We start from the raw sequence: 16,334 nt of genomic DNA on the forward strand, positions 1-16,334 counted from the left end.
AAAATGTTGCCTACAAATATTGAGTTAAAATACATACAAAGCTTGAAAAAATCAATAACAGAGTTTAAGGTAGTAATTGAAGGCCTTTCAGCATGAGTGTGGAGACTCATGCCTATAATCTCAACACTTGGCAGACTGAGACTGAGGCAGGAGGATTGTGAAGAGTTTAAGGCCAGCCTAGACCTCATAATAAATTCCAGTCCAGACCATGCTAGAGAGTGAGTTTTTGCCTCAACACACACATATACACACACACAGAGAGACGCAGAGACTCACAGACACTCACAGACACACACAAATACACATGTGTGCACACATATACATACAGACACACAGAGGTATACATAGACACACACCACAGACACATACATGTGTGCATACATACACACATAGACACACAAAGATATACACAGACACATACATATACACACACACAGACACAGACATATACACAGACACACATAGACACGCACATACACATACATATGAGTGCACACACACAGACACACATATATACATAGACATACAGACACATACACATGCATGCACCTGATCATATACAGCAAATAAAAAAACCAAATATTTAAAACTTGCAGTGAAATTAAGTGACCATTTGTTTTTAAGTTTGAATTCAGCAAAATAGTCAAAGAACTGTTTTCAGTCAGTCATGTCTCTGTGTGTGTATGTATATATAGTAGTATATATGTGCATATATTACTCTGTGTGTGTGTGTGTGTGTGTGTGTGTGTGTGTGAGAGAGAGAGAGAGAGAGAGAGAGAGAGAGAGAGAGAAAGAGAAAGAGATTGGAATTGATACATCAAAAACACATCTGCACTTTAATTCTCATTTTAATGTTATCTATAATAGACCAAGGTATGGCATCAATGTAACTCTGTTGGTGAATAAATAAATAGTACATTGTATTAAATATAGTGGAATATTATTCAGCCTTGGAAAGAATGAGATCTTGCCGTTGGCCGTATAACAAATAAGCTTTATGGATGTCGTTATGCAAACGAAGTGATCCATACAGAGAAAGAAAAACCTTGGATGGTATCATTTGTACATGGAGTTGCTTTTCATAAAAAAGTCAAACATACAAACAAACAAACAAACAAACAAAAAGGCTGTGGCAACGGCACTTGCTGCCCTTGCAGAGGACCGGAATTCGGTTCTCAGCCCTCACAGCTTAGGGGGTCCACAGCCTGCGGTTCCAGACAGCGTGTCCCTCTTCTGGCTCCGAGTTCACCTGTGTACATATGCAGAGGCACACAAAGAAAAAATAATAAACAAGTCAAATATGCAGAGACAGGAATTTTAACAATAGTCAAAGGGTGTGAGGGGAGGGAAGGAAGCAATGTAGAGTGAAGGATACGAAGTGTGGCACCCAGGGGTAGCTGTGGCTAGTCAAATTGACTGGGTCTGTACTCTGCTAAAAGCAAGCCAGCAAGCTCCACCCCGCAAGGCTTCTCTTCTAGCTTCCTGCTTGAGTTCCCTCAGTGATGGACTGTAATCTGTAAACCGAGGTAAGTGATCCCCACTGGGCTCCTTTTGGTCAAACTCATTTGTCACAACAGAAAGGAACCGGAGAAATGCCCGAGCCCAGAAATGTAGCACAGACTGTTCGGACCGTAGTTCACGAACCGCACGGAAGTGAAGATTCTGAGAGGAAGCAGACTTTAGCTGCTCTTCTAAGACACTGCATGAGCTAGGAAAACGTTAGCTGGCTTCACTTTTAAGAAAATTGTATGTATGTCCGTCGGGATGAGATAGACCGCAAATACAGTCATCGCTTTTAATTTTAAACAAAACCAGTTACTATTATAAAAGTACCCATAAACTTTCCATGAACTACGCATTCGTTTAACCTCAGAGCCAAGACTCTGTGCTTCAGAAAACACTTTGCGTCACTTGCAGAGTTGCTCTCCCTCAAGATACCCCCTCTCAAATCCCACCGATTCCACCTGGCTTTTTGGTTCCGTTACCACACTCAGGGTCGTGTGAACACATATTAAGATAGATGTGTGTGGACATGGCTAATCAGATCATTATGAAGTAGTAACATAAAAGTGGCCTCTTGCACAGATAGCTCAGTTGGTCCTAAATTGATGTCTTGTTTACATGAACACTGAAAGACTTTCAGTTACTGCGAAATCATGAGCTGCTGGTTTTACACCAGTCGTGATAGAAATGAATGAGCAGTATTTAAACTGACTTCTGTGATTTTCTTAGTTTTTAATACTTTTCAAAACTAAATTTATTCATGAAATAAATCTGAAACTTTGCATCTCTCTCACCCCCTTTTCTGTGTTCTCTCTCTCTCTCTCTGTCACACACACACACACACACACACACACACACACACACACACGTTATTTACTTTTATAATTGTCCCCTTAAAGGAATGCTATTTTCTCTGTCCTGCATAGGACGTCCTATGCGTGCCCTGCTTTCTTCGCTATGACTCTCAAGTTGTTTTAGGTATGTGTGATATTATCTAATCCTAATTGGTTGTGTAACGGGATCCATCAGCCCATACCATATTAAGCCACTCTGCACCACCTATTTTCTGTATGCAAATCAGACAGAAACAAATGTTTGGCCCCAGCTGGGCAAAACGTCCCATTTAGAATTCTTTTCCCCTTCTTTGTTCTTTGATGTTCGGCAAATGAGCTTTAGAACTCCACTCTTCACACAATTCAATTTTACAGACCCATTATCTGAGATATAATGTGGAGGTTAAATATATCAGGGCAGCCATTATGTGAAAATAATTAACAGTAATGAATAATGCACTAATTCCACTGATGAGAGATGGTTATGTGCGTAATGAAGTGTTGGGGCAGCCCTGACAAATGAAATTAAAATATTTAAACACTGTTTTATGATATTACTTTGCTCATATAATTTCCTTTACCTACAATGAGCCACTTGGATTATCGTCATTATCTTGACAGCACTGAAGGATGAAATACTGCGGGTTAATGTGACAGCGATTAGTCAGAGGGAAATCCATCACCCACTGGCGGAACAGGCTGAAGCAGAAGAGGCCCAGGCGCTGTCCTGTTTCCAACCTGAGAAGAACGATGCTGTCAACATCACTTCAATATTAAATGGATAGAATTATCTTGTCGTTCAGTTACAGCCGCTGAAGAACTACCTATTTGTACCTGCAAAAGGAAAGGTCAGGTTTCTTAATCACCCACCAAAATATGTTGATGGATTCCTCATATCAATAACAGTGACAGGAGCCGAGGCAGCTGAGAGGCGTGACGATTTAAAAGCAAGAAGTTTCTTTCTGGAGTTTTCGCATATCTCCTTTCCTTGTAATTTCTGCTTAAATTAAAACAGAGTCTGAGGTCCCATCTGAAGAGGAGTTCTCCAGCTCACTTGCCTTAATCTGTGTGTAATCAGTACGTGAGAGCAGACTCTACTTGGCCGAACTTTATGAATATTCTTCTTAACGTAATTATTCCTCCCTCCCAACATAGAGCACGTGTGAATCTTAAAGGCCTAGTGATGCAGTAATCTATGTGTCCATTACAGTGGATACAAAATAAACTCTACAGTATATGATGGGCAAGTGACTCATGGGCCACTTGAACAGAAACGATTAGATCAGTAATATCCATTACACACAGACGAGAGTAGTTATTATTCCCACAAATTTTCCAACTATATAAAATTCATTTTCAAATAGTTTAAAACTCTACTTTTAAGAAATTCTTATTTTGCCTTAAAATAGGAATCTGCGAATGGAGAAGCTGCATTTAGAACATGTTTGCAGAATATTTTGACCCAGTGTTTTCTCTGTTGGTGACTGGCAATCTCCCATCTTTGATTTTGCTCCTAAGCAAGTGTAACAGTGGAAATACTCGCTTGAGAATAAGGCTAAAGGTCAGTTCCACCTTCCCCCAACTAATTCCAGCATCTTGAGAGTCTTCCTAACAAAGAAGGGATCTTCATTTAGATTGCAAAACTCGGCACGTTTTGTTGGCTGATACTGAAAGCTGAGTTAGAACATTTCTTTCGTTTCTAACCAAAATCCAGTTCCCGAGTAATGGAAATACCAGCTTTGCTGGCAAAACTTTCTGATCCTCTCCTGCTAGCCTCGGACCCAACAGTGCATCCTTCAATCACATAGAAACACATGCTATAACCTATGGAATATGACTTACTGTCTCTTCTACTGTGTGGACAGAGCAGCTGTGTGAAAACTCCAAACATCACTAAGATAAAATACACAGATACCAAGACAGCCTCACTTAGAGACAGCAATAGTCAGTATTGTGGGGACAAAGTGTTTCCAGAACAAAGTACAATACACTAACCCTATGTTAATCGTACCAGAGAATGAGTTAATACAACATTACTATGCTCACCCGAATCTGTAGCTCAAAACAGCTATAACCATTCTGTAAGAGGTAATGTTGCTGCTGATTCATTTATGTGTTTACCTAACTTCATTTGCAACATCATTTTTGAATTCTAATTTGTTATTAGCTACCCAGCCACCTTTGAGGAGAAGCTTAAAAATTTTAAACACACACTTTTCAAAATAATCTGCATTCACAGATTTTTAAAGTGAGCTTGTATGTTTCTCCCAATAGCAAAGAATCCTTGAAAATCGTATAACCCTGCTGTGCTTGCATTCATTTTGAAAAAAAAAATTACAATTTACTTCAATTACCTGACAATGAAGTGCCTCGGCAATAAATCTAACATTAAAAAATCATTCCCAGCAAATTACTCCAATAAAATCAATGAAGGTCAGGCTCAGCTGTAGCAACAAATAAATGACATGCTATTGACAGGCCAGTGGACTTCATTGCCATTTATAAAGGTTAAGGAGATAAATAATCTAACGGAAAGCAGATGTTTACTAAACAAAAACTGAAAGCAAGGGAGAGCGATCCAGAGGGAAGTTAGCGGTGAAGAGGCTGCCACGTACCTGGCCTCGTCCCGTGACAAAATTAATTCTAATTCTTGGTAGCACGCATGTTCTACTGGGTCAATATTTATCTGCTTCGGGCTACTTCATGATCTTTCTACCTTTTATATATTGAAGGCATGAAACAGATTTCCTGTTAACAGAAAATGAAGAATTGATAAAAATTGAATAACAGTAGCCAGGTTAAAAGCAGTTTGACCCGTTTCAAAATTCCAGTAACTATGTCTTTGAGAATAGCAAATACTAAGGAAGAAAAGTTGCCGTGCCTTTAGTATGAAAGCAGGCCTCTAATTCTGACATTTTAAAACCAGAAATAAACCTAAATTTCAAATCCTGGTGTTTGGTTTAAAACTTTTTTTTTTTTGCAGTCATACTCTGTGAAACAGACCGGAACAAATCCTCCTGTACGTATCAGTAATGGGATTACACCCATAATCCACTAGCCAAACTGCATTGTCTGTCCAGATTTCTCAGAATGGGATCCAAAATTTGCTTCACCTAAAAAGGCCCAAGATTCTATAAATCACAATGGGCACTCAAATATAAAGAATAGTATTTGGAAGAGACCCAGTATTACCATAAACTATGGCTTTCTAGAATTTGAAAAGTGGAAGGAATCACAGAGAAATGAGTCTGGCCTCTTTGTTTTATAGAGAAGGAAAAAGAACCAGAAAGAGAATCTTTGCCTAAGGAGTTTCAGACATTATCTAGGTCAGAGCTTGCCCCAAGTCACCTGATTCCCACGGCGATGATCTAAACACACACACACACACACACACACACACACACACACACACACACACGATCTAAAATATTAATGAGGAAGAGATGGTAGTATTCATTTCCTACAGACAAAATAAGATTCACTTTGTACTTCAAACTACAGGCTCTGGTATCCTCAAATGTGCTCACAATTATTTGGTCTCTTGGTTAAAAGAGCAAAGGTCAAGTTACTCAAATGAAAAACTTCCTCTCATCCACAGAATGCACGAGGAAGGTCAAAGGTTCTCACATGTGTTCTCAGCCATACTCAAGCCTTAAAAAGGGTTGTGGGACGGAGTCTCCTGGAGAGATGCCCCAGCATTTAAGGGCCAAATACACTCAAGTTCAGTTCCCAAGCAACAAGCACATCAAATCCCAGCTCCTGGGAATCTGGTACCCTCTTCTGGCTTCCATAGGTAATTACAAACAACACACACACACACACACACACACACACACACACACACACACACACACCATTTTAAAATTTTTAAAATATCTTTTTTTTTAAAGAAGAAAGAAAGGAAAGAAGATACAGTAGAAGGGAGGTAGGAAGCAAGGAAGGAAAAAGGGTTGAGTTAAATTTGTTCTTTACATTTCCCCTAACTATTCTATATTATTTTTACAAAAAATTAATAGCTAAATAAGACCTGCCCCAACAAAATACAATGAATGAGTTTTGTGTGCATTGCTAATACCTTTAAAATATTCATTTTATCTCAGAAAAGTGTTTTAATTAAAGAAACACCAAATTTTATAAGAAACAATGTAGGAAACTTATAAGTTATTTCAGACAACATAAACAAAATATTTTGTATTCTTTTACTGGCTCTTCTGAATGTTGCAAATTTAAAATCGTGCACATTTTCTCAATTGCTAATAAACAGAAAAATCATCACAATTCAAGTAGTAGTTCCCAAAATACTCTTTTCCTTCTAGGCCCAGTTCGACGTGCTATTCTACTGTGAGTACAGTTAAAAAAAACTCCTCAAAAATACTTTTATGAACTGAAGGCACAGTTTTAAATAGTCATTATTGGTAAACTGTTCAGTGTTACAGTTGGAGACCACTCAGGGAAATTCCTACTCAAACAAATAATTGTTAAGAGAATTGACCTTAGATGTACACCTAAAGGAGCAGTTCCCATAGAGAGCCTAAGGGACAGAGGGAATTTGTTTCTTAAATGAGACTTTCATCATAAAATTTCCATGCCCAAAAGTAATTCATCATCCTTGTACGTGGATGACCACTGAAGCTAAAAACTTGACGGAGTTAAAGATAAAATCTCACTCTCTTAGCCTTCTTAGTCCCATCTATTGGTGGAACAAAAACATTATTTTCTCATCTTTTTTCCCCAATTTGGATTTTTATATAGATGAATGAGTTCAGATGTAGCACTACCAACATACAGGTGTCAAAAGTACCAAAAGTTCTATACAACGTCCAGAAATCACCATAAATGGTCAGTTGCTCCCACTTTACCCCTGATGATCCACTTCAAGAAATTGCCTCCACACACATAGGGTACATACTGCACAATTACACAATGAAAGACTATCCCACGAAACCAGCTTCCGTATTGTCCCCACTCACTCAGTCCCTCTTACGCATGTCTACAGGAAGAGTCTTCCATACAAAACAGTAGCACCTCGTTCTAGAAACACACATCTGTCCCCATGCTTCAAACTCACTAGGTGCTCTCCTCCTCATTTCTCCTTGGAATCTGTGTTTTATATCACACACGAGGTCCAAGACATACCTACCACTCCCCGTTTGGCAGTCAGCCACCTCTGTGTCATGGAGATCCTGCAGCTTCGATTTGACAGGACCAGCAGCCCCTACACATACTCTCTCAGTTCATAGATGGGGTGAACGTTGGGATGGTCCAATTCAAAGTTCTGGATCTGGGCTGGGTGGGAACTGAATTAGCCTACCAGCAAGATCTCCTAGACCTGTACTGCCAGGGTCAGATCTCCTGCTTTGCCTAGTGAGGAGTGAGTGAGCTCTCCTGCCTGCTAGGACAAGCTTTCTGCACCCAAGCCATCAGGACCAGTTCTCCATCACTGCCCTAGTGAGGGGCAGAACCTGCTCTCCAGCCTGCCACAGGGGATGGAGGGCGTTATCTCTCCTGTGCCCACTGCCACCACTCAACCACAAGGGGCAGGGCCAGCTCACCCATACCCTGCCACCAGGGCCAGCTCTACTGTGTGCCGAGATGAGGTGATCAACTACTCTGTACAGTCCTTGGGCATCAAACATGGCCCCTGACAGCAACCCAGACCAGGGTCATCCACATGGCCTTTGGTGGTAACATGGATCACGAATAGACAAAAGGTCTGAGACACAGACACGGCCTCGGTGGCAGGATGGCCAGGACCTCACCATGGCCTCAGGTGGCATCTCAGGCTACTCACATCTGGCTGTCCCCCACCATTTCGCATCTCTGGCTCTACCTCTCTTCACAGTGCTCAAACCATTCTGCTTCTCTTTCATTCTCATCTCTCCACCCCATCCTTGCTCATCATAGCAGCCACGCCCGCCTATGCCACATAAGCAACGACAACTTTTGAACGGTGGGATGATTAAATGTTTGTCCAACCCAAAGATTCAAAGGGAAATAAATCCCTAGCCAAAGTTAAACGTAGCACAGAAAATTATAATTCCTGATAGAGTTGTCCAGTTTTGCGGTTGAATCGCCACCGCGAGAAACTACAGAGATGAGCAGACAGGCCAATAGCGGGAAGCATATCGAGCGGGACATGTCAGTCAGCTCTGGTCTCCATTCTGCGGGTCCTGCTCTTCTTCCTGGGCTAGGACGGATGCAGCTGTGGGAGTCACAGCGACTCACACAGTGATGGGTTCTCTCAAAGGAAGAAGGTGTAAACTTGTGTTCGTTACAGGCTCTATTGACGGTCCGTGTCATTCTTTCACCATTTCCCAAGGAGCAAGAACAGTACCACTGTGACGTTTTCACTTCCGCTGTGACGTTTTCACTTCCGCTGTGACGGTTTCACTTCCGCTGTGACGTTTTCACTTCCGCTGTGGTGTTTTCACTTTCGCATGTTTTCATAGCCTGTCAACTGCTCAGCTTCTCGTTCGCTCACCTCTCCACCACCTACTTGCTCACAGTGCCTTAATGCTTCCACTGCACCCCAAAACTCTCCTTCTTAACCAAATTATTTCATCCAAGGTTCTCGTACAATTGAAGCTCTTCATGTGATTATATTGTCAGACCAAGAATCCATGATATGAATTCATTCAATCAGTGACTGAGGGAATGGGAATTCACTCCTCCAAGTAAATCAAAGAGTCAGAATTGCTAAGCAATATTTCTGTGATTTATATAAATTCAAAGGCAAGTAAGGAAGTTAACATAAAAGAAAAAAAATGATGCATTCAAAAAGTGAAGAACATGCACAGACATGTAGCCAGTGTGGAAATCTCATCTCTCACATACACTCTGATTAAAAGTTCATTTGCCCCAAACATTGCACCATCTGAGAGAGAGGCATTTGATCAGGTTACAGTTGAAAATGTCTGGAGGTAAGGTTCCAGAACCGCTTCTGTTGGGAAGCTCTGCTTCTAAGGTCGAAGTCTGACAGTACCAGAAAGCCCTGAGCTCGGCACAAAATGGCAGACTCCCTTTGTCAACCAGGCTTCCTCTTCTCTACCTGGGGGATCCCAAACCCCACATCCTCTACCTGAGGAATGTCACATATCCCTTAGGGAAATTATAGATTCAGTTCCCTTTCTCCTGATAAGAAACCATTCAGCAAGCACCTGAGATTCCTGGAATGCCTGCCCATGGTCCTGAGGTATCTCAGAACCCTAGCCTTCAGCTAAAACCATGGAAATTCCTACCCCCTCCCCAAAGTTTTATATAAGCATTGTTCACCCCAGAAAAAAAGTTGAGCTGCCTCGCTGAAGCTGATCCAGGAGATAAATCTGTCATCTCTGACATACTCACAGGCCTTCTGAAACCCTGATTCTTCCTTTGTCTTCATGGGCAGGTTGTTAACAACCCTGGGGAGAAGGGAGGACCACTGCTTCAAGAGCTCAAAGAAGTCAAGCAGCCTAGTGTCCAGGATATCATGGTCCTTGCTATTCTTGTTGTGCAAACTGTAGTTTCAGTACATGGTCTGTGTCATTGAGAGTCAAAGAAAACAATTTTTTCTTCAATTAATTGCTATTTTTCTTTTATACCCTTTGTAAAATCCTGGCTCTGCTTGTCTTGGCATTGAGAGAAGGCTCACACACGTAACTGTATGACTTCATTTCTAGGCCAATGCACATTCTCAGACTGTTCTCAAAAATCTACATCTGAAATCAATGTCTAATCATTAGATCATGTTTAATATGAGAAGCCCCCACCCATATGAAAACTCATGACAGACTCTACACATCCATCAATCTTTCTTCTCAACAGAAAAAATAAAGAGATAAGCTATCACTAGAAAAATTCCTATATCAAAAATAATAGTGGAAAACAACAGAAGGTTCAAAGTGATCAGCTTGGCCTTGGTGTAGGGGAGACTGTGCCCTGTTAGTTCTCTGAAGGACTGTGTGGCCTTCCTGAGAGGAAGGTAGTTGGAGACAAAACCAGTCACAGAGCCAAACTAGCTAGACTTCCTGCTGGGTAATTATATTTCTAACCCATCATCATTTTATACATCTCTACTCTTCTTTCACCATAAACCCAACAACTATCAACTATTAAAATATCCACTATTTTAAAGTGGTAAATACAGAGACAGTCCTACTGACAATTTTGCGCTTGGATTTTTCCTGGGGTTGTAAATTATCAGGCACATGTGTTCACTGGAGATAGATCCAATGAAGAAAATGTTGAAAACACATGCTTTGCGATGTTTCTAAAAATTACTTTGAAAAAGTTAGAAATGCGTTTTTGACATTTTGGAAACGTATGAAGAACTGAGTGTCAGAGACACCTTGAAAGAAAATAGATTTATATTTGAGAAGTGCAAGCCAGACTTCACAGGACAAATATAATTAGAAAACTATACAACAAGATAGCAGTATTGGTAAAAACAACATGAATCAGCTAGTCAGTTGCTTTAGAAAGACATGCAAACGTCAGTAGTTGTTCAGTCTAACCAATGACAGACATTGGTGAAACACCTTCACAGAGTCTGCTTTAATCGTTCAGAAACCCCAAGTTCAGAATTCAAAACTTGACTCTTTCCAGCAGGTTTGGTTGGGATTTACTGGTGAATATGGCAGGGATTCAAAGCATGGACGTGAGACTCACAGACAATGGAGTTTTAACGTATATACTAGCATTTATTAGTCGCTTGACCTAGAGCCAGTTATTAACACTTTCTGTGGTTTTTTTTCTTTTATTGAAGATACATACTTTTCTCAAATAATATATCCTGATTACAGTTTCCCCCTCCCCCTGCTCTTTTGAATTCCTCTCCATTTTCCCTCCCACCAAGATCCACCCCTCTCTGTCTCTCACTAGAAAACAAACAGGCTTCTAAGTGATAACAATAAAATGAAATAAGATAGAATATGATAAAAAAAAACAAAGGCTAGACCATTGGAATAGTGCGATATGAATATATGGAAGGAAAAAAGAGACCAAAAAAAGGTTTGACGAATAGACAGAGACACAGAGATCCCCTTTCTGCCCACCTGAGCTACTCTTTTATTTGAAAAATTAAAATTAAAATGATAACTTTTATGCTGAAATGCGATTGGGGTTTATTTTGCAGCGTTATGAATTATTTGACACACAGTAAATACTCAGAAAATAGTAGACATTCACAATTATAACAGATGACAACATGCATTTTTAGAAGATGGAACATTTCAGAATTTCCTGAAACTATGACAAGAAATTTGTAGGACTTATCCAGAGGAAGTTTTTTTGGGGGGAAACCAGACTAAATATACTTTATGATTTTTCTACACGGAATACACTTTGAATGATGCTTCAGAAGCTTCCATAAAAGCCAGATACTCCTCGTCTTAGTAACGTTGAGACTAACCATGTGATTTGTTTTCACCAATGGGCTGTCAGCCGACACAGGGCACACTTGAAACATCCAAGCATTTGGTTGGCTCTCTTCACTTCTTCCGGTCCCTAAAACAGCATAGATTGGCTGAGCCCTTAAGCATTTGGTTGGCTCTCTTCACTTCTTCCGGTCCCTAAAACAGCATAGATTGGCTGAGCCCTCACTTCCCTGAGACGCTGATAGCCCAGCCAGGCTTCCTTGTCTGGGCCCAATCTCGATGACTGAATCCTCATCATATAGACACATGAGTGCGCTCCCCTGAACACAGCCGGGCTAACCTGAACCTCATTGGTGCTAGAATAAATGGTCAGTGTTTAAAGAACTCAGCCTGCTGAAAGATTGTTTTAGTTGCATTTCTCTGGCAATAATTAACTTCTTTTGCCGTTGTACTTACAGAGTTGCTGAGGACACATTCGTCTATCCGTGTGACAGTTGTAAAGACATATTTCTTCCTCACCTACGAGGACTGTAGTACAGATGGAATTGATGGTTTGAGAAATAGAGGAAAAATGTTCAGTCTGAATGGAGCCATGTATCTAGAACCAATGTCCTGAGCTGGGAATGGCTCTCAGACTCAACGTTTCTTGAGGGGAGTTTCAAACTCCAGCACAAAGACAAGAAAATAAATACAAATGTGAAATATATTCCCTCCTCCATTCACAAAATGCCGCGTGACAGAACCGTCCTCTCAGTTAAAACCTTTGTATGTCCAATGATAGTAAATACGTCTTTCCTACCACGTGTCCTGGAAAAAAAAGTAGTTGCTTTGAGCGAACAAAGGCAGTTTAAGCAAATAACCAAAGAAAAGTGAATCAGAAATGAGTAAACCATAAAATGCTATGTTTTGATAAAATATTTTCATATGACTCTGCTTTTCTTTAAACAGTGTGTTCCAGTGTTGGCAGATTGAAAGGCAGTGACCTACAGATGCAAGAAAATCCCACATGTCACAATAAAGAGACCGGAAAATATTTCCAAATGCACAGATAGACTGGGGGAAAGTCCTTCAGATCAGGGATGCAGGTGAGTTCTAAGATAGACCAGCACTTGTGTGGGAAGCTCAGCCCCCTAGAGGCGTTACAGCTAGGTATGATGTAAGGCTATGGGCTATAGTTATGATTGATACCAGACTGGGACGCGGAAATATGATCTTGGGAGAGAAATACAGAAACCCTGTTCATAAAGACAGGATAATTAAAGGCCCACTGGATGGGTACAGACAGCTAGAAAGCCTCTGCCCACCGGCTTGGAGTTACTGTAAAGTAGACTGCTGCATGTGGTTTTGTCAGGGAAGGAGAAACTGTCTTTCATAAAAATAAAAATGCTGACCTTTTATAGGTGTGATGGACTAAATTTGTATACTCTGCACACTAAGAAATTAACTCTTAAGAGTTGGTGGGTAGGGGGGTTGTCCATTTGCCACACAGGAAGATATATTATATCCAATATAAACAGAAGTTTAAAATTATTTAAACTTTTTATTATAATGATAAATAATAAAACAATCTATAATAATAACAATAGTGGAGGTGGGATGAGGAGGAGAATCTCTTACCAAATACAAGCTCAGTATTTTTTTTTTAAAAGAAAAAAATTCATGAGGGAGAAAAGACAGAAAAAACTGAGGTGGCACTACAAATAAAATTATTTAAAAAAAAAAGTGTGAGGTATACTTAAAATAGCCAACTTATAACAAAGAAAAACCATGATGGGGTGTGAACAAAACATGAACTATTAAAAATACCCACATTTTCTGGTGCACATTCAGAGTGGATTTACAGTTATAAAGAATGAAATAGGAAATTTGCAGGGAAGTGGATAGAACTGGGAAGAATTATACTTGAGTTTGGCCCAGAAAGCCAAACATGCTGTATTCTCTCATATGTGGAAACTACCTTTGAATCTTTATGTTTCAGGGTTTAACATAGAATACACATGGAAATCTGAAAGCTAAAATGAAGGTACTAGGATCACAAGAAGCTAAGGGGTATGGTAAGTGTTGTGACGGAGGAAAGGGAAATAATGGGGGAAAGTAAACAGAGGAAGATAGCAGTGAGGGGGAAGAGGAGTGTGAGGAGACAACATAGAAAGCGATATTTTTATAAGCTTCCTGATCTTATATTATAAATATTAATTATATTATATAGAGAGACTTTTTGTTTTGTTTTGTTTTGTTTTTTCTTTCAGTATTCATTTTATTTGATCTTGACCCAAGACCATGACATGGTGCCATGCACATTCAGATTGTACCTTCATCTCAATTAAACCTCACTGGGAGCCCCCTCATAGCAATGCCCATGGACATGTCTTGTAAGTGATTGGAATCCAGTCAAGTTAATAATAAAGATTAGTCATCACAACTCCACCCCTCCACTGAAACACACCACGTCAATCATAAGATTCAATGTCCGACCACTGAAGTCTTGTTCATTTCATAATGCAAAATGCAGCTAGTCTGTCTGCAAAAGTCCTTGAGTCTTTAATGGTTCCAACCCTGTTTAAAAGTGCGAAGTCTCTTCTGAGACTCAACACAAATTCTTGATTGCAAACGCCTAGAGAGTAAAAACCCAAGTTCCAAAGTTTGAACGCACAATGGAACAAAGTAAGTGTTCACGTGTGAAAATAGCAAGGAAAGACTGAAGCCCAGCAAAGCAAATAGCAGGTCCAGATTATGGTAGAGCATCTATGCTCCAAGAATCTTGGACAGTTCCACTCCTCCAGCTCTGCCATCTGTAACACACATAGCCTCTCTTGAAACTTTAAATGGCGTTACCCTGTATTGGTACTTCCTTCAAAGTTGTTCATCGGGTGTATCTTGGGTTAGCCACCAGACCTTTATTTTTAAGACCCTAATGATGATGACATCACATACTTGTGTAACAGAACACTGAAAAGTCAAGCTGGAAGCTTCCTTTCCCTCCCACCCCCCAGCTTTCCTAGAGCCAGAATACATCCTACAGGCTAACAAGGGAGAAAAGGCGTGAGCAGTTTACCCAGCTGTGAGTACTTGGAGCATTACTGACCTAAAAAGATAAGCCACTGGTACAGCAGTAGCACGGATGTTAAGGGAGTCACTCTTAACATGCAATGCCCACTCCACAGAAGGGCACGCATGCGTACTCTCATAAGCTGGAGGCCAGGAACTGGTGACTCGGAAAGTCACGGAGTCTCAGGAGGAACCTACCACTCTCACTTTGTTAAATGGAGGTTGCAACCTAACAGCCTTCTAAATACTCATCTTTATTTTCTCAGGTTCATCAGAGAACCTTCCTTTGCATCGGATGACAGTCAACAGATGCACTCTCGAACGGTCAAAGTGCAGAACACACTTAACGGCGGAGTGCTCAGCCCTAACTAACGTCTGCATTAGATCTCTTCACTCCGAGACTCTGAGAACACCACAGAGGAGCCGCCATCATGGTTTGAAGAGACAGAGACAGTGGAGGGCTTGTGTGAGAGAGTGTCTTCTGGGCATGAAAGGGCTCTTACATCTGAGCTTTCAAGATAGGATTGCCCGAGTAGGATGTGCACCAGATTCCTCAAAGATCAAAGATGGGAGGGACTCCTGAGCTACCACCCTCTCTGGAGTACTATTGGTGGTTCATGAATGCTGGCGTGACTGGAATCATTTCTCTTTGGAAGCACGGTCATTGATAGGTTTTCCACACTGTCATGGATTGCCCCATGTCTATGTGCAGGAATCTACCTTTGTTTTTCTGCTTTAAATATTCAGTTTTCCATATGAATGTCTCTGGGTTTTGGTTCCTCCGTAATTCTTTCACTAGAGTTTTTGTTGTGGAGGGTTTCACTGCTTCAGTTACACTCATTTCTACCTATTTTACTGGGATGAATTTTACTGCTACTGCTGTTGTTTTTGTCCTTCCCCTCCCCAGAAGTGGGGACAGAACCTATGGCTTTGAGAATGCCAGACATGCGCTGTGCCACTGGGCTTCACTCCAGCCTATTTATTATTTGATCAGGGGCTATGGTGAATTTTTTTTAATTGTTAGTGTGTTCGTGGTATATAAAATGTTTCTATTTGTTGCTTGTGTTTCCTATGACTACTGAGTTTTTCTCTTCCAACACATTTTAGTCAGTCTTCTCTGTATATAAAATCTTCCCGCAAAAGAGGTTGATCTGACACCCTCTTTTCTGATCGAAAATCTTATTATTATTTTATTCCTTTCTTCTGATGAATTTTCTTACAAAATTTCCTTTTTCTGTTCCAAATAAGAGGCAAATGTATGTGGACATCTTTTTTTTTTTCAGATCTCAGAGGAAACACCTTCATCTTCTTTCACTTAGCACACAGAAGCAGTGGCTTTATCATATCTAGACCTTTGTGTAGTGAGGTATCTTCCTCCTACACTTAATCTCTTCTGGCTTTTTTTTTCATAAAAGCATGTTTAACTTCAATGAATACTTTTACTGCACCCACTAATGAAATTACTTCGATCCTCTCCTTTGCTGTTGTGATATATTTTGACTTTCCATTTGTGCGTGTTAAGCCATCCTTGTATCTCTGGAATAAACTCTATTTAACAAGGTACATTATCTTTTTTATGTGTTCATTAGTCCATTTC

The 16,334-nt window shown here is 40.4% G+C and overlaps 2 long non-coding RNA genes across 8 annotated transcripts; one reads left to right on the top strand and one right to left on the bottom strand.

Annotated features, from left to right (window-relative positions):
• Positions 1 to 829: 829 nt before the first annotated feature.
• Positions 830 to 8,676, bottom strand: LOC102550655 (uncharacterized). Of its 3 annotated transcripts, none has more exons than XR_015638497.1 (4): positions 8,562 to 8,676; positions 4,952 to 5,084; positions 2,918 to 3,074; positions 830 to 1,249 (listed from the first exon to the last, which is right to left on the bottom strand). It is a non-coding gene; the product is annotated as an uncharacterized LOC102550655 (long non-coding RNA). The 3 variants fall into 3 exon arrangements; XR_015638495.1 differs by having other exon boundaries at positions 2,918 to 3,170; positions 7,473 to 8,676; XR_015638496.1 differs by having other exon boundaries at positions 2,918 to 3,170; positions 8,562 to 8,662.
• A 3,237-nt stretch (positions 8,677 to 11,913) lies between these two features.
• On the top strand, positions 11,914 to 16,300 carry LOC102550758 (uncharacterized). 5 transcript variants are annotated; one of them, XR_015638502.1, is made up of 6 exons: positions 11,925 to 12,057; positions 12,148 to 12,344; positions 12,638 to 12,774; positions 13,668 to 13,743; positions 13,939 to 14,061; positions 15,004 to 16,300. It is a non-coding gene; the product is annotated as an uncharacterized LOC102550758 (long non-coding RNA). The 5 variants fall into 5 exon arrangements; XR_015638501.1 differs by having other exon boundaries at positions 11,934 to 12,057; positions 12,148 to 12,454; XR_015638498.1 differs by lacking the exon at positions 13,939 to 14,061 and having other exon boundaries at positions 11,914 to 12,057.
• Positions 16,301 to 16,334: the final 34 nt, after the last annotated feature.

This window comes from Rattus norvegicus, chromosome 15 (genome assembly GCF_021556685.1).
Source record: "Rattus norvegicus strain SHRSP/BbbUtx chromosome 15, alternate assembly SHRSP_T2T, whole genome shotgun sequence".
In the NCBI taxonomy this organism is placed as follows: domain Eukaryota; kingdom Metazoa; phylum Chordata; class Mammalia; order Rodentia; family Muridae; genus Rattus; species Rattus norvegicus.